Genomic DNA, 14,890 nt, shown 5'->3' with positions numbered 1-14,890 from the left:
CCTTATATTCTTACATATAAGATGTACTTACATATAAGATGTACTCAACAAGCTGTTTTGGGGATGAGTCTGGGAAAGTTTTAAGAAGGTCTGGGAACATGCCTCCTCATGCATCCAAGGCCGAACAGGAGGTGGAAAGGGGAAAAGAGGTGTCTGCTGAGCAGTAAATAAGAGATATGTCTGTGGGACTGCAGCGGCAATGACGACACAGAGCTTCTCAGTGGCAATCTTCACCAGCCAGCTCTGTAGGTTCAGGCCAAGCTACCTGTGGCATGTTTCCCATGGTTTTCTCTTGCAGAGGTAGCAGCTTAGAAATTTGGGGATTCAGCCTCGGACAGACGCTTTTGTCTTAGGGGTGCAGTGTTGTAGACCGTGGGAGCTCCAGGAGCTCTGCTGCTGAGCAGCCCTGGCAGCTATGGCTGTGGCTGGTTCAGCTCCCTGGGACTTTGTTAAATGCTTGTGGCAAATGAGCTAGCCTTCTCCAGCTGCTGGAAATCCCCTGGGATTTTCACAGAGTCAATGGAAAAAAAGTAGATCTCTAGCACAGGATGACAATTGTCCCATCTTGGTCTGAGAAAACTAAACTAAAGTAATTTACCTATTGTCCTGCATTGCCAGTTTCTATTCCTTTTTCTGTTCAAGTTTGAGATCCTTGTTTTCATCCTTAACCTGTACATAAAAGGCAATTTTTAATGTTAGAAAATTCAGTATAGACCCACATTCTTCTCCCCTATTCTCCTGGTTACCAAGGCTCAGAAGCATCTTCAGAAACAAATTAGCCTTCTCAGCCAAACATACCTCTCTCTCATAGGTATAATTAAAAAAAAAAAAAAGAGAATACGTCTATGTATATTTCCTCTGACCCATGAAGTATTATCAAAGCAACGATATTCTTGGTTTTCAGGGTGAAGTGAAAAAAAAGAAGAATTAGAGAGCAGGATGTCTGTCTTAGAGCAGTAAGTACTTTTCCTTGCATTTCCTTTAGCTCGCATTTTGATCTTTCCCAACAAGCTTTGATAACCTCCATTCAAACCGGTTACTTCCACCTCCTATCAGGAGAGGGAAACAGCTTGTAGGTGTCTTTCTGTCTCTGTTCTGTGTTATCAGCAGCTCCCACACGTACAGCTGCTGAATACAATTTGACTGCTTTTTGGATATTTTCCTTTATCCTTTTTGGATATTCTGCTTTATGGGAGACACTGATATTTTAAAATGTTTTCCGTCCTCGGAACAGGTAGTTCTCAACCTCTTAATTCACTTTTTCTTTCTTTTTTTGATGTTGTTTTAAAGCAGATGTACTCCTCAGGCACAGAGTAGCTGCTTCACAAAATAACAGTTTTTACCAAATTCACTTACCAGCACTCAGTACTTGCATGGGCTGCCCAGGCTTGCCTGGGGTTGTGAAACCTCAACGTTTAGATTTCACATGGCTTGCTACCTTGGCTACTTAGACTGTCAAAGAAGCTGTGTTCAAAAGCTACAGAAATCAGGAGCTAGTCATTTAAAGAAAATGATTTGGAAAGTGTAATTTATCAGTGTCTGCTTTTACATTTGAATTCAATGAAAGACAACATGCAGTGTAAGTACTAAGCGATAGAAATGACTTCTCTTAACAGTGGTATTGTGGGCTGAGTAGCAGTTAGAGGGACTTATGCAGAGAAAGAAAAGCGTATTATTGTTATTGTTCCTTGAATCTCCATAATGAGTGACTCAGCGCGGCTTTACATTCCTTCGTAGAGTATCCCAGTGTATAGATGGTAGGAGGCTGATTTAATCTGTGTCTAACCTCAGTTTTCCTATGTTCTGGCATATCTAAGAGAATGATGTATAGAATAGAACTGTAAATGAGTGAAACATTCCAGAACATAATGCGATTAGATGAAAACTATTTACTTTTAAATGCTACAGGAGGAGTTGAATAAGTAGTCTATTTTTTTTATGCTAGTAGAAAAATTGTAAAAGTATTAAAAGTAAAGATTTGCCTGTATCTGGATTTACATACAGCACATGCATATGTACCATGCACTTCTTGTAGAGGTTAGCTATACTGGGATGTATATCATTGAATACATACTGTGTAATGTATATGTTAGGGGCTGGGCAAGAACGGCGATCACAGAGATTGCTGCATAAAAGCAAACACAATAAAGTTGTTGAGTTCAGGTATGCAAGCTGTCTGTAGGTTTTCAATAAACTGTTTTTCAGCGTCTTTTCAAGACTGGTACTGCCTTTTCATCATTTTTAAAGGGAGACGTAAGAGACTTGGTATTTCTCAGCAGATGATTTTCAAGGTGAACTGAAAGGAGAAAGAAGCTGTGAAACGGCACACAGGAATTGTCACTTTTTTTTTTTTCCCCAAGAGCTCTTCTACTGATGCACTTTTAATACTACTTTCAGAGTGGGTAAATCCATTATTTCAAAGGGTTGTTAATCTCAAGAAACTGAAAAACAATGAGGCAAATGGTTTATTAAGGACAAGCTAATTGTATGACTTATGACATTTTCCATCATTGCATCAGATTTAGATGGAGTTGTCAATGACAACATCTAGCCTAGAAGAGTTATCCATTTTGTTCTTTTTTTCTCCTCTGCTAAAAGGTGTTAGCTTGCAGAAATTATATCAATGTTCTGTGAAAAGGTCTTAAAATTGAAAAATGAAGCCAGAAAGTACTGCTGGGAGCTCACTTCAATGTTTATACTCCTTAATTTTTACAATTTTTTCTAAAGGAATCGCATACCTGTTGGAGCTTTCTGAATGAAAAGTATATTAGCTGTTACCACTCTCTTAGTGACTTATTCCTTTGTGAGTTGATAAACATATTTTTATTTTGTGAACATACATTCTCTTAAGGGATATGGAAAGTATTATGTCTGCTTTTTTGTTTTCTGCCCGCTGCTGGTGTGACTTTTTTGAGTAATCTTTAAAATCAGATTTTTTTTTAAATTATTTTTGTTTCCTATCCTATGAGATATACTTTCCTATGAGAGGTTTAAAGGAGATGAAGCTCGCATTTCAATAAGCCTATCACTAAAAAAAGAAACAAAGCATTTTGTTAATAGAGAAGTGGACAAAAAATATTTTATGTACCTTTTTACATTTATGTCCTGTAATTTCTGCAAGAATAGTTACAAAAGCTTTCAGTTGTTGTTTATAAAGGGGACTTGCTAGCATAATTTCTCCTTAAAACTCCTTAAGGAAAATTAGCCTTAATAAATTCAGCCAGAAGTGGCAGATAGGCTACATATCAATAGTTGTCTTGATGATCAGCATCCACACATGGGTCGTCTCAAGCAGCAGCTTTGTTCAGCACATTTGCTGCACTGAATCGCAAGATTTGTTTCTGACTATTGAACTGCTTTCCCAGCCATTGCAGTCTGGTTTTACAGCAGGTAACTGATTGGAAGGATGGAAAGGGTAGAAGGTTGTCACTAACACAGTCCAGCACATTTGATCTGCCCCAAGCATTATTCAGGAGGCAAGACCATAGCACTAGCACTTGCTGTTGAACTGGAAGAATGTTTAAGTTAAAAGAACTTACTCTGATTGAAGAGTAGGAAGGCAGTCAAACCTAACTATTTTTCCAAGGAATTTAATTTAGACTTCAACTTTTGTGTGTGCATTATTTAACTCCCCAGTAACATATGTATGTATCACATCAGAACACACATACACAATTATTTTCATGACGATTTGCAAATGGGAAGGTGAGACTAAGTGCACGGATTCATATAGCTATGCATGAAGCACAAAATTGCACCTAGGAATTGGGAATTAGGTGTTGACCTTTTTTTTTTTTTCTATTTTATACCCCTAGTTTCTGCTCTAGTATATTTTTTCGGTATCTCTTTTGGATGATTAACTGCCTCCAAGTGACAGTCGATACCTACTTTATAAGGAAGGGTAAGTGCAGCTGTAGGAGCGCATTTCTTTGTGATTGTACGGATGCTGTTTTTGACAGCCTTTTCAAAACTGGATTTGCAGGCAGTTCTTGACAGAGCTGCTTCCTTTCGAGCATCCTTGCCCAAGGCACTTCCAAGCATCCTCAGACTCATTCAAAACACTGTTGTCTTTACTCCAGTCTGGCCTAAAATTTAGCAGGAAAATCTGTGTCAAAAGATGCTCCCACCATAATCTCTTCTTTGTATTCTGTCCAGAATAAAAGGATATGATTGATTTGGTTTCATTAAACGTAAGCTGCCGACTCTTTTTCTGCACTAATCTACCAGCCATAGTGGAAATATAATTAGCACAGACACAAATGATGATTGTTGATTCTTTTTGTAGTAAAATATTACTCATAATGTTCATTTATTGTAATTACTATTACTAACCATATTGATTCCCAGCATGCTTAAGGAACAACAGCGACAGTCAATATTGTGTGAGGTGCCATACAAGAAGTCATTGCAGAGACTCTAAATAACGCTGCTGTTAAAAAAGCGCACCGTTGTTTATGCCACAAATGACACTATGGCTCATCTTTCTTAGCAGAAAGATTAGCAATAATGTTTATGTGCAATTTTTCTGGAGAAGCTGTTGCTGTTTGTCATTAATGCTTCTCTTTTACCTTCACTTCTAGTGTGACAAGAACGTTGGCAGTTTTGGTAATTTTCTCTGATGAAGTGTCTGAGTTACACACGGTTTCCCAGTACATTTTTTCTTCTCCCTCTCCTTCACTTTCATGTGAGAGCTTGAAAGCTCCAAGAAATGTTTTAAAAACACATATGAAAACATATGTATTGGCTGATTTTAATCAAACTGGGTTGTGAACATGTAGCAAGATTAAACAAAATGGTTAACCATATGACACCCAGATGAAAACTATGCAGAATGTTAACAGGAGTTGCCTGTCTATGGACATATTTCTTTAATTATTTAGATGGTTCTACACTTGGTTTCCCTGCGTATCTCATGTACTTATGATAGCAACAGCGTAACAGTCTCTCTCACCTCTTAACTTGAGAAAGAAAAAGCTGAAATAGCTTATACAAAGCCATTCTGCTTTATTTGATTTTTCATTTGCATTTGTTCCAGGAAGTGGGTGTTTTCTGACTGACTGTGCATATAGATGAAGAACTAATTAAGAATAAGTTACTGCCTTAACTTTGTTCTTAAAATTGTTTCTAATTTTTTTCTAATTGTAGATCCCATGGACGAGAGAAAAATACCAGAAGAATTTTCTTTCTTTCTTCCCATGTTAGTTTAATATTCCAGTGTTATTTTGAATGTTCACACACATAAATTTCAAAACTCGATATAGATGCTGTCAAAAAACCTCTGAATCAAACAAAGTCCTAGAGGGCTAGACAGTAGTATACTCCTGATGAGCTCTAATGGCACACATATACTGAATTTCCTGTTTCTTCAGTTTTTTTGAAAGGTGTGGTTCTTGCATACAAGAAATTACTGAAGAGGTACCACCTCTCCTTTCAGCAGTGGAGGGGAGATCCTCGTTACTGATGTAAAGGACAATGAGACAGGTATGAAGATGCTTTAGATGTTCACTTTGTAGCTCTTATTAGAGTGAACCAGGCTCCTTGAGAATGGGGGAACCTGATCCTCAGCTTGTTTCCATTACCCTGAATGGATTTACACACATATACTCCAGCTTAGTTATGGGAATCTGCATGCACTTAATAGGAAATAAGCGATTTTTAGAGATGAATAAGTACTACTGAAGATTATCAAATGCCTTTTAGTGAGCACTCGCTTCTGCTCATTGGTGTATATGCATGATCTTGGTCCATGACAGCACATATTCAAAAGTGATAGTGAATTTTATTATCATATGTATCTGTAAAACTGAAGAACTACTAAATTGTGGTAAGCTGAAGCTAAGAATTGGTCCCCCTCAAGAAAAAACATTTTATTAAAATTATACCTTCTATGAGTACCTGCAAGCAGACACACAATGGAAGTGAAACTGTAATGAGAAAAGAAGTTACAACTTATTCCTATTTAGAAATTATAATTTTTTTCCTCTGGAAGCTATACATATTCTGTATATACTGTTGCAGAGTCTGTAAACTACAGAGAGATTCAGGGAGTTGTATTTCATCATCAGGTTACTCACTTCATTTCTAATGCAGTAAGCCCTTTTTATTTTTTATACATAGAGTTAATAAAGTAGGTGTAGCGATCAACTTTTAGATAGCTTGAAGTCTATCTCTCTTTAATTATGTCTGGAAATTCGCTTTCAATTCCTGCTCTGAAAGAAACTGTGGAGTCAGATGCAGTGCTTCCAGGACTTGAAATTCTACAAATAAGAAAGAGTTGCTAACAAAGTCTGAAGTATATTCTGACTTAATAATATGCATTTCTTAGGAAGATCATAATATTCCAATTTGTCTCAAACAGAAAATAAAATCTGAAAGAAACAGTTGCTATATATATCAAAACTGTCCCTCTGAACCTCTTGTTCATTATGTGTGTTTTCCTGATCTGTAGTTGAAAATTTGTAATAATAGGCTGTGATATAGTACAAATGGAGAGAATATATTTCTTCACCTTATAGATCCTAAGTGTGACAAGGCAGCAGACTCTCATGAATGTATTGTCTAGCCATGCAGTACTGACACCAAAATATTCAGAGACATCTGTTATAAAGAATTATTTTCTTTAACCTTTGAGATAAAGGAAAATATTTACAGTCATTACTATAAGAAACTAAACCAAAGCAGCAATTGCCAGCTAAGCTTAAGATATTCAGAGTTTTCTATATTCTGAGTTGTTTTCTCTTTGCTGTCATCTATCTACCCTTTCTTCTACTGGGGACATTTTATTATAAAAAAAATTTCTGGTATATTTGGCTATTCAGTTATCTGTATTTTATCCTTGCATGGTAGTTTCCCTAATCATTTTGTATATGAAGTGCCGCTGACTTTTCATAGAAAATTTTAAAATCATTATCCAGGATCTAGGGACATTTTGAATATTCTCAGATGCAAGCTAAAGCCAAGCTCCCAGACTGAACCTCTTCTTTGATTTAGAATATTGTATCATAATTTATCATTCTGGTTTGACTAAAAATCTCGAAGCAAATTTTTGTTGCTGGATTAGGAAAGAGCCTTGACTGTCAGGTCTAAAGCGTCTTCTAGGATATGCTCTAAGTCTGAATACTCATGTTATTTTCGGTTCCAAGCAAGATGACAATGATGAGGTCAATATGCCTACTATGTCTGTGACTTGTAGTTCCTATGAATTCAGTGAGACTGATGTCTTAGTGGAAAACTCAAAATACGTCTTACATTGTTGTATTTTTGTTTCCAACAAGTTACAGATAATTTCATGAAGGTCAAGCGTTTTTTTTCTTGGTCAAAACTGTTTTCTCTTGATTCAAAAGTACAGATTATGTGGAACAAAATATTTTGTGAATTCATGTCAGCAAAGCAAGGTAATTTTGGCTGAAAAGAGATTAAATGCCTCTCTCTGCCCAATTTATATTAAAAAAAATCTTAAATCAAAACGCTCTAACACTTCAATCTAATGCTTTGTCCTGAAATGTATTTTAAAAATAATGATTTTCCCCAAATTGAAAATGAACAGAACTTTTCCTTTTTAGGCCAAATCTGTCATTTTGTGTTGGCCTAGAATGTTTACCAAAATGTCAGTTTAGTGATCTTTGGTTTTAAAAATGTACTTCTAAGGATCTAAACAATGATTTTGGTTTTTTGTCAGGAAACTGCCAAATCTCAGAACCATGTTATTTCTCTAGTTTTGGCTTTGACTGATGAAATTTTTTTCATTAAGTCTTTTTTTCATCTAGTTCACATTTCGTCTCTTTTTTGTCCATTTGACAACAATTTTTCCTCCAGAAATCTACACAGTAGCTCTGGACTAAGTAATTTCTACAAACTACATAGGCACATTATCACCTGAAATGCATCTAATTCAGCTGCTCTTGTGTATGAGGAACTTGTTTGAAGGTCCACTTTTTAAAGAAGTTAGACTAAGATATACTTAAGGTTTAAACTTGCAAATCTGTAATTATTATACTGATAGTTTATGGAAACTAATAGAACCTTTGGCCAAAGACAGGGAAAATGAAAGCCTACATGAGAAAGGTAAAATTAGAGGAGACACTAGGATGCTTATTAAAGGACAATATGTGTTAAAAATTGTCTATGGCTTGGAAGAGCTAAAGAATGATTGTATTTCATTATTGTGTTATTTTAAATATATTACAAAGATAACTTACTAAGAAAAATTTTTTCTAGCTCCTAAGAGGCTGTTAATTCTTTCTTTCCCTTAAAAATTTACTTGCAATTAGTGTTCCAGGCATTATGCAAGAGAGTTTTGATATGTTTTTCCTGTCTTCATCACAGAAGCATCTCGTAGTTTTAGGTTATTGAACATTTTCTGGATACTTTTTCAAGACTCATTACTGTGAGTCCCTGTAAAGGAAACTATATATTAAAAAGTGACTCCTGATTTTTATATCATTTCTGTATCTGACTCTGTGAACAGCATTTGTGTTTCTGGGAGTTAGTACATCATGCAACACCTTCTGTTTCTGTCAGAAATTCTGTCTAGGAAAACTTCAGCCATTTGCCTAGGATTTCCTGAAATCTTAAATGAGCTATAGTTGAGCTGCTGGACACCTGGAAATCTTGGATAAATAGCCACCTGATATGTGCATATCGGCTTTAGAGACAAACAGATTGATGTATCTATGATCTACTCTGTATATGTTAGGCAGCTGATGTGTGTACATGGGGTAGGTAAGACACATAAAGAACATTAAACACTGTGGAGGAGCAGTGAGTCATTTGACTCCCTCTGCATAACTATGAATGGAAAAGCAAATAAGCATGCACATTTTCATGCATGAAGTAAAATGCAAGGGATAATAATGTATGAATATTCAAGATTTACTATCTTTTTACTTCTTTTAAAGTATCTTTTTATTTCATTATATACAAAGTGCAGAGGTATGCAAGATGCTAAACATGTTTGTTGAGGCGTGGGTTTTTTTTCCCAAGAAGAGCAGATAGTACTTCAATTTCAAAAGATGCAGAAACGCTACTAACAAACGATGTGCACAAAAGTCACAGGATCAAAATCACCATGTCGTTCTGCAACTAATGCCATCAGCTATCAACTTGAGGTGATACGAAGTAACTTGTTCTTTCTTTGAATTTAGCACAAGATTGTTAATTGCTTACATTTAATTTATGTTGGACATCACACTCAACTGCACTAGTGCTCCCTGCATGATGTATCAGTGTTACTCACTAACTGCTCAGACCAAGGTGTCTGATGTAAACCTGGTTCTTCCAGAGCCCTATTTCTGACTGCTAGGTACCCTGTAATGGGTACCACTGCGATGACCTCTTAAGCTTGCATTCCTCAGACATCACATTTAATGTTTTAGTGAAAAACAGGAAGAGAGAGGTGGTAGGGAATGGAAAGACTTGGACTCATGTGAACAATACACTGCAAAGTGGAGCGAGGCTGTCAAAGGGAAAATAACGTGATACTGGGGAAGTATATCACCATAGAAAAAAGATATGTGCTATGGAAGAAGGGTGACTATGTGAATCAAAGGCATTTCTTGAAGCTTTGTGTCTGGGCATAGCAGCTAGTCAGTCTCATGTAAAGCTTAAAGCACAGGCTCAGTCTGGTTTATGAAATAATTCTTAGTCTGTTTTGTTTACTCGAGATATTCCCTGAGAATATTAAAAAGTCATATCTATTCATGATGTATATAATGGCTGTGTTTTCAGTGTATTTGTGTAGGTGTAACATTTTGAACTAGGTTTCCATGCTGAAAGCTTTGGAACAACAGTAACTGCTGACAGTCAGCTAGATTTACTTAAATAAACTTCTGCTGTCATTAGAGTGTTTGTAGAAACTGAAAGGGCTGTGGATGCAGCTTGGACAGATATTTGTTTACATTTTAAGCAGACAATTATGCAATGTCCACCAAGCTTGTGTGCAATCTATAATAATAATTATAGCACTTGTACAAAATGAAAAATTACACTCCAACATATTCATCCCATGGCAAATTATTCTCTTCTACATTTTTAAACTACTTGGAAGAATAATGCTCTCCTAAGATATTACAGCTTGTATTGTCTTCACGCTGGTTTCTTTCACTTTTGCGTGATTACCACTGAAGTACTCTCACATTGTAGAGCAGATTACATTTTTCTTCAGCTTACGCAAGCAGAGGATCAGGACTGTACTTACTCGGTGTCATTTGAACTATCTGTTTCAGATGGAACCACCAACGCAGGAGGCAGCAGAGTCATCTTAATCTATGTACATATCTACTACTAGCAACACATGAGACCTATCAATAGAAATGGTGTGCAGTTGCAGTGCAAACATTTTCAGTTCTATCATTTACAGTTCTAAGGTGACATTATAGTGCAACACCACCATGAATTTTGGTGCTCTAAATGCTTTCATGCTACTTCTTCGTGCAGAAAAGTGACAAAACATTCATTGCTTTTGGACAATTCAGCCTCTATAAGTGAAAACTCATACATATAGAAATTATTGTGGACTAGAAACTTTGCTGTGTCAGAGTGCAACTTGCCTCAAGAGGAGACAAGAGCTGTCTGATACCTTTCTGTCCTGCTGAGCTTGATGCGAGTAAGGTAACTGCCTTGGAGTAATCTGTTCTATACTAAGCTACAATAGTGCTGGCACAGCACCTTCACAGCTAGCCTAGCTGGATCAAATGCCGTTAGTCTGATGGCAATCACATTTATTTCCTTTGTTTTTATTAGTCTGTGGCACAAATCTGATGATCCAACAGAGTTCAGTTTGCTAAAAAAATAATCTATCAGTGTTCTGAGTGCTAATATATCATATTCTTCTTTTCCTGTGGCTGTGTTACTCAAGACTGTGGATCAGTCTACAATGTGATTTAAGAAAAACGTATTTGTGCCTTAAACTTTGTAGCTTAAAATATTTATAGAATCACCTAATCTCATTTTAGCTCACTTTCAAACAGCCTGCAATGCTAAGGTGTGAACCATTCAAACCATTTCCAGAGGTATCTAATTGGTCTGAGCAGAATTCACACAAGAAGAGGGCACTGAAAGCATGGAGCATGCAAACCTTTTTCATTCTCTGCTTTGGTTAAGGCAGAGAATAAAAACCACCTTTCAGTGAATCTCTTACCAGTCAGCAGCATGCAGATTGTGGAAGAGTTTCACTAGGTGTTAGAATTTACTTGTTCCTCCACCAATTTACATATCTGAGCCTAGGAAATGTTACAACACTTACTAATAACAGATGTGCATCCATGTGTTTCCTTAGTTCCGCCTGAAAAAATGTGGTTTTCCTTGTTCTTTTACATTAAAGTAATTTCTGACTTTGGATAGCCTGAATAATTTGGATCCTTGTTCTCAAGTCTGGATCAGATTGGCTTTGCAAAGGAAAAAGCAATTTGGGGCACCATTATCCATGTACAGTTAGTGAGTCAATGTGATAGTGGGCTGCTTCAACATTGTGATGTAACGCAGATTTGCAACTGGCTGCCAGCTTCCTAAGGTTCAGTGTAGCAAATACAATGACCTGATAGTCTCTCATTCTCTGCTTTGTTGATACACTGGCAGAAACACTTGTGTTTTTGTCCTTTACTGGGGGGCTTCCCTTAAATGTATTACTCAACTGCACAAGTTCCCTATAACTCTAACAGAAATTTCACATTGGCCGTATTAATAAATTTCTGAGGACAAGAATATACTGAGAAGAGACAGTAGACCACAGTCTTAAAGGGGATGATTTGTCGGATGAGAAGTAGATGTCTGCGCTTGAGCCAGGTGTCTATATTGCCATTACAGTCAGCGGAGAAAAACGGGGAAGAGTAGGGCATAACTCCACTCCTCCTACAGGACTAAAACTGTGCAGATAAATAATTTTCTATAAATGTCAGTTTCTCTGATGACCATAAAAGGAATCTTGCATGAATACTTTGGAAGCAGACATGCAAATCCTTTGCTCAGTGTTTAAAATACATCTTTAGGCAGAATAAATCTTTAGAGTTGGACGCAGATGAACAAACACAGCTGATCAAACTAATAATTTGAAGCTCAACAAGCTAGCAGTTTTGATGGACTTTGTTTCACTGGAAAATTTCTGACTAGTTCTAAACAACACTGCTAACATTTCGCTATAGGGGGAACCATTCCAAAGGCGAGCTCGCTTGGCAGCTCCATTCAAAATGGGAGAAGTTTCCTATTTTCTCCATAAGGGCTGTTGCCTCCTCTAAGCCATGCTCTTTGTCCTTTTAAATAGAGCCTGCCATTTATAAACTTGCAAGACACAATTAGAGTCAGTGCATAACGTGATTATTTCTGCTACGTTAATATTTCAGCTATTTCATCAGAACATGTAATTCATCTGCTCTAACCTCAGGGGCTGGATTCCTCTACAGAGGTCTAATTGGTTTTTCACTTGGTGAAAGCAGTAAGAGAAGGAGAGATTTTATATTTTTAATGTCGAAACGAATGAGAGATCAGGGTAGAACATTTTGCAAATATTGATGAAAGACTGAATTGGTTTTATGTGGGGCAAATCTCTTCTGATTCTATCCCATAGCCTCTCAAGTCTTGCAAAAAAGTTGTATTTTTTGTCTTCTTAGAAGATGATATCTTCTGAACTATATTTGACATAAGCTAAATGGTGAAATATTTTGATAAAAAGTACTTGGCTTACTTTCTTGAGGAAAAATGAGACTGAGGAAGGGGATGGGCTTTGTTTTTTCCCAAACTTAAAATTGTGTAAGACACAGCACATCCAGACCTGGGACTTGGGTGAGGTACTCCCAGGTCACACAGTACAGAGTAGCCTGAGAGTTACATAGGAGTCCGAGTTGGCATCATCCAGTGAGCGAGTGAGAAACTTTTCATACAGGACACAAATCTGTGTTATTGCATCAGACTATGCATAGCAGGTACTTTGAAGGAGCAACTTCTGTGTCTACGGTAGACTTGAAAGTGCCCATAACTTACCTGGAATTATTCCAGTTTACCTTGTGTTATATTTTGTCATGGCTGTTATGAGACCTGTATTTCCTTATTCCACAAACAAAAAAGCACTTTTTTAAAAGAAAGAAAGAAATATAGAAACACCCCTCCCCCCACCCCCAAATGTCTTTTTATATGTTCCTTGCATGCAAAAGTGTAGCTCTCGAGATACAGAATTTTGTACAGTTTCTCTGGCAGCAGAATGTAATAAGGTGAATAAACACAATTTCTGCCTGCTTCACTCACTGGTTGCCTTAGTAACAGTGGCATAGCACAGCTGAAGTATGCTAGTACCCTTCAAAAGGAGTTTGAAGAAAGCAGATGGGCAGTGATTATCATTGCTTGGATCACTTAGACCAGAAGATTGCGAGGCACTGAAAATAATACCTTCAATTACTTCAAAATTAATTTGGCAAGTGCAACGGCATTGTCAGTGTGTCCATTTAAGATGTATGTAATTGTATTTGCAGCTTTTTTTGTTATTTTGTATGATGACAAAATATATTACGTTCCCAACTTTTAGCAGAAGATGAACTTCATAGCTTTGTTTTCAGTAATTTATTCATTACTAGCCAGTAGCTGCTAGTGGGAATAAAGGGTGTTAATATGCTAAAAAATTTGCTAATCCGTAATAAACAAAGGGATTAATTTGTAAGCTAGTTACATTTGTTAAGTTTGAAAACAAAGACAAGAAAGGCAATACTAAAATGTGTTTACAATAAAAAGAAGAGCAAAGAAAAATCTGATACTTGGAACTTTGATATTTTTGTGGAATATGGGTTCTCTCCTAGATGAAAGCTGTGATACATTGCATCAAGAAAAAAAAGTCTGTCTAGATAGAAATACGGAAAACTTTTTGTAAATAATCAGCTCACTGACTTCTAGAGTGTAACTGAATTATCACAATTTGATTTACTCTAAATTTATTCCAAAGTAAATGAAAGTGAGTGACAAGATTTCTACTATTTTAAATTAAGAGAAGAGTTCTCTTCTTAATAGGACAATTTGCAGTGAAAGTGTTAAATATTCTTTAAAAGTTGAAGAAAATTGGCCACTAAATTAAAAATTACTAGTAAGGAAACAGAACCCATATAGTACAAACGTTCTTCTCGTATCCATGAGAGCTTATAACTCTCCCCAATGTAAAAACCATGTTTATCTTAATAGGAGTCACATCTATATCAATAGTGTGAGAGTAGCAATCGCTTTATTGCATCTGAATCCCTCATACGAAAAGTCTCCAAGCTTTGTGTCTTAACGCGTTCGGACACTTTGCAGTCAGGCTTCACATTTAAATAAGCATGGTACTGGACTTAGCAGCAGTAATGGATGTCTTCCACACAGCAGATCTTGAAAGCTACGTTTCTCTAAGGAAATTTGAGATCCCAGGAGTTTCTGACATGATCACCACATTGACAGGGGTAGGGGATATTTTTTCTTTCTTCCTCAGATACGTTTCTTGCGGAGTTTTGTATGAGTATATGTTATCTCCATTCCTCTGTCATATTCCTGCTGTCCAGAATGCTCTGATTACAGCTTATTTTCACTGTTGGGGTGCCAATATGTATGTTTGTAGCACTCCTTTGTACAGTCTCTAGGTAACTGAAAGGGTTGAGGGACTGGAGCAAAAGGATAGGCATGGAGTTAGAAAATAAGGAGAAGATGAGGGCAGGCATAGATCCCAAGGGGCTACATTTACTCCTGGAAGGAATGGCCGCTGGAGGAGAAGAGGAAAACAAAATGCAATTATCTGGAAGAATATGCTGATAAACTGTAGAGAGATGTTGAAAACTTCTGTCCTACCTTTTATATGTACCTGTGGGTGCCTGAAGCTTAAGGATCTCTCCTGTAAGTCTCCTTTGCACTTCAAGAAATGTAACTTTCTGTGAAAGGATCACTTTAT

General features: G+C 36.8%; 1 long non-coding RNA gene across 4 annotated transcripts in view; it reads left to right on the top strand.

Moving 5' to 3' along the window:
- Positions 1 to 14,890, top strand: part of LOC142361347 (uncharacterized) — a 68,721-nt gene that overhangs the window by 19,906 nt on the left and 33,925 nt on the right. For 3 of the 4 annotated variants that reach the window (XR_012763936.1, XR_012763933.1, XR_012763934.1), the window contains exons 2-3: positions 905 to 956; positions 5,370 to 5,481. This is a non-coding gene — a long non-coding RNA (uncharacterized LOC142361347). The remainder of the gene's footprint in view (positions 1 to 904; positions 957 to 5,369; positions 5,482 to 14,890) is intronic. The other variant, XR_012763935.1, reaches the window with a different exon arrangement.

This window comes from Opisthocomus hoazin, chromosome 5 (genome assembly GCF_030867145.1).
Source record: "Opisthocomus hoazin isolate bOpiHoa1 chromosome 5, bOpiHoa1.hap1, whole genome shotgun sequence".
In the NCBI taxonomy this organism is placed as follows: Eukaryota; Metazoa; Chordata; class Aves; order Opisthocomiformes; family Opisthocomidae; genus Opisthocomus; species Opisthocomus hoazin.
This window is presented reverse-complemented; position numbering and strand designations above follow the sequence as displayed.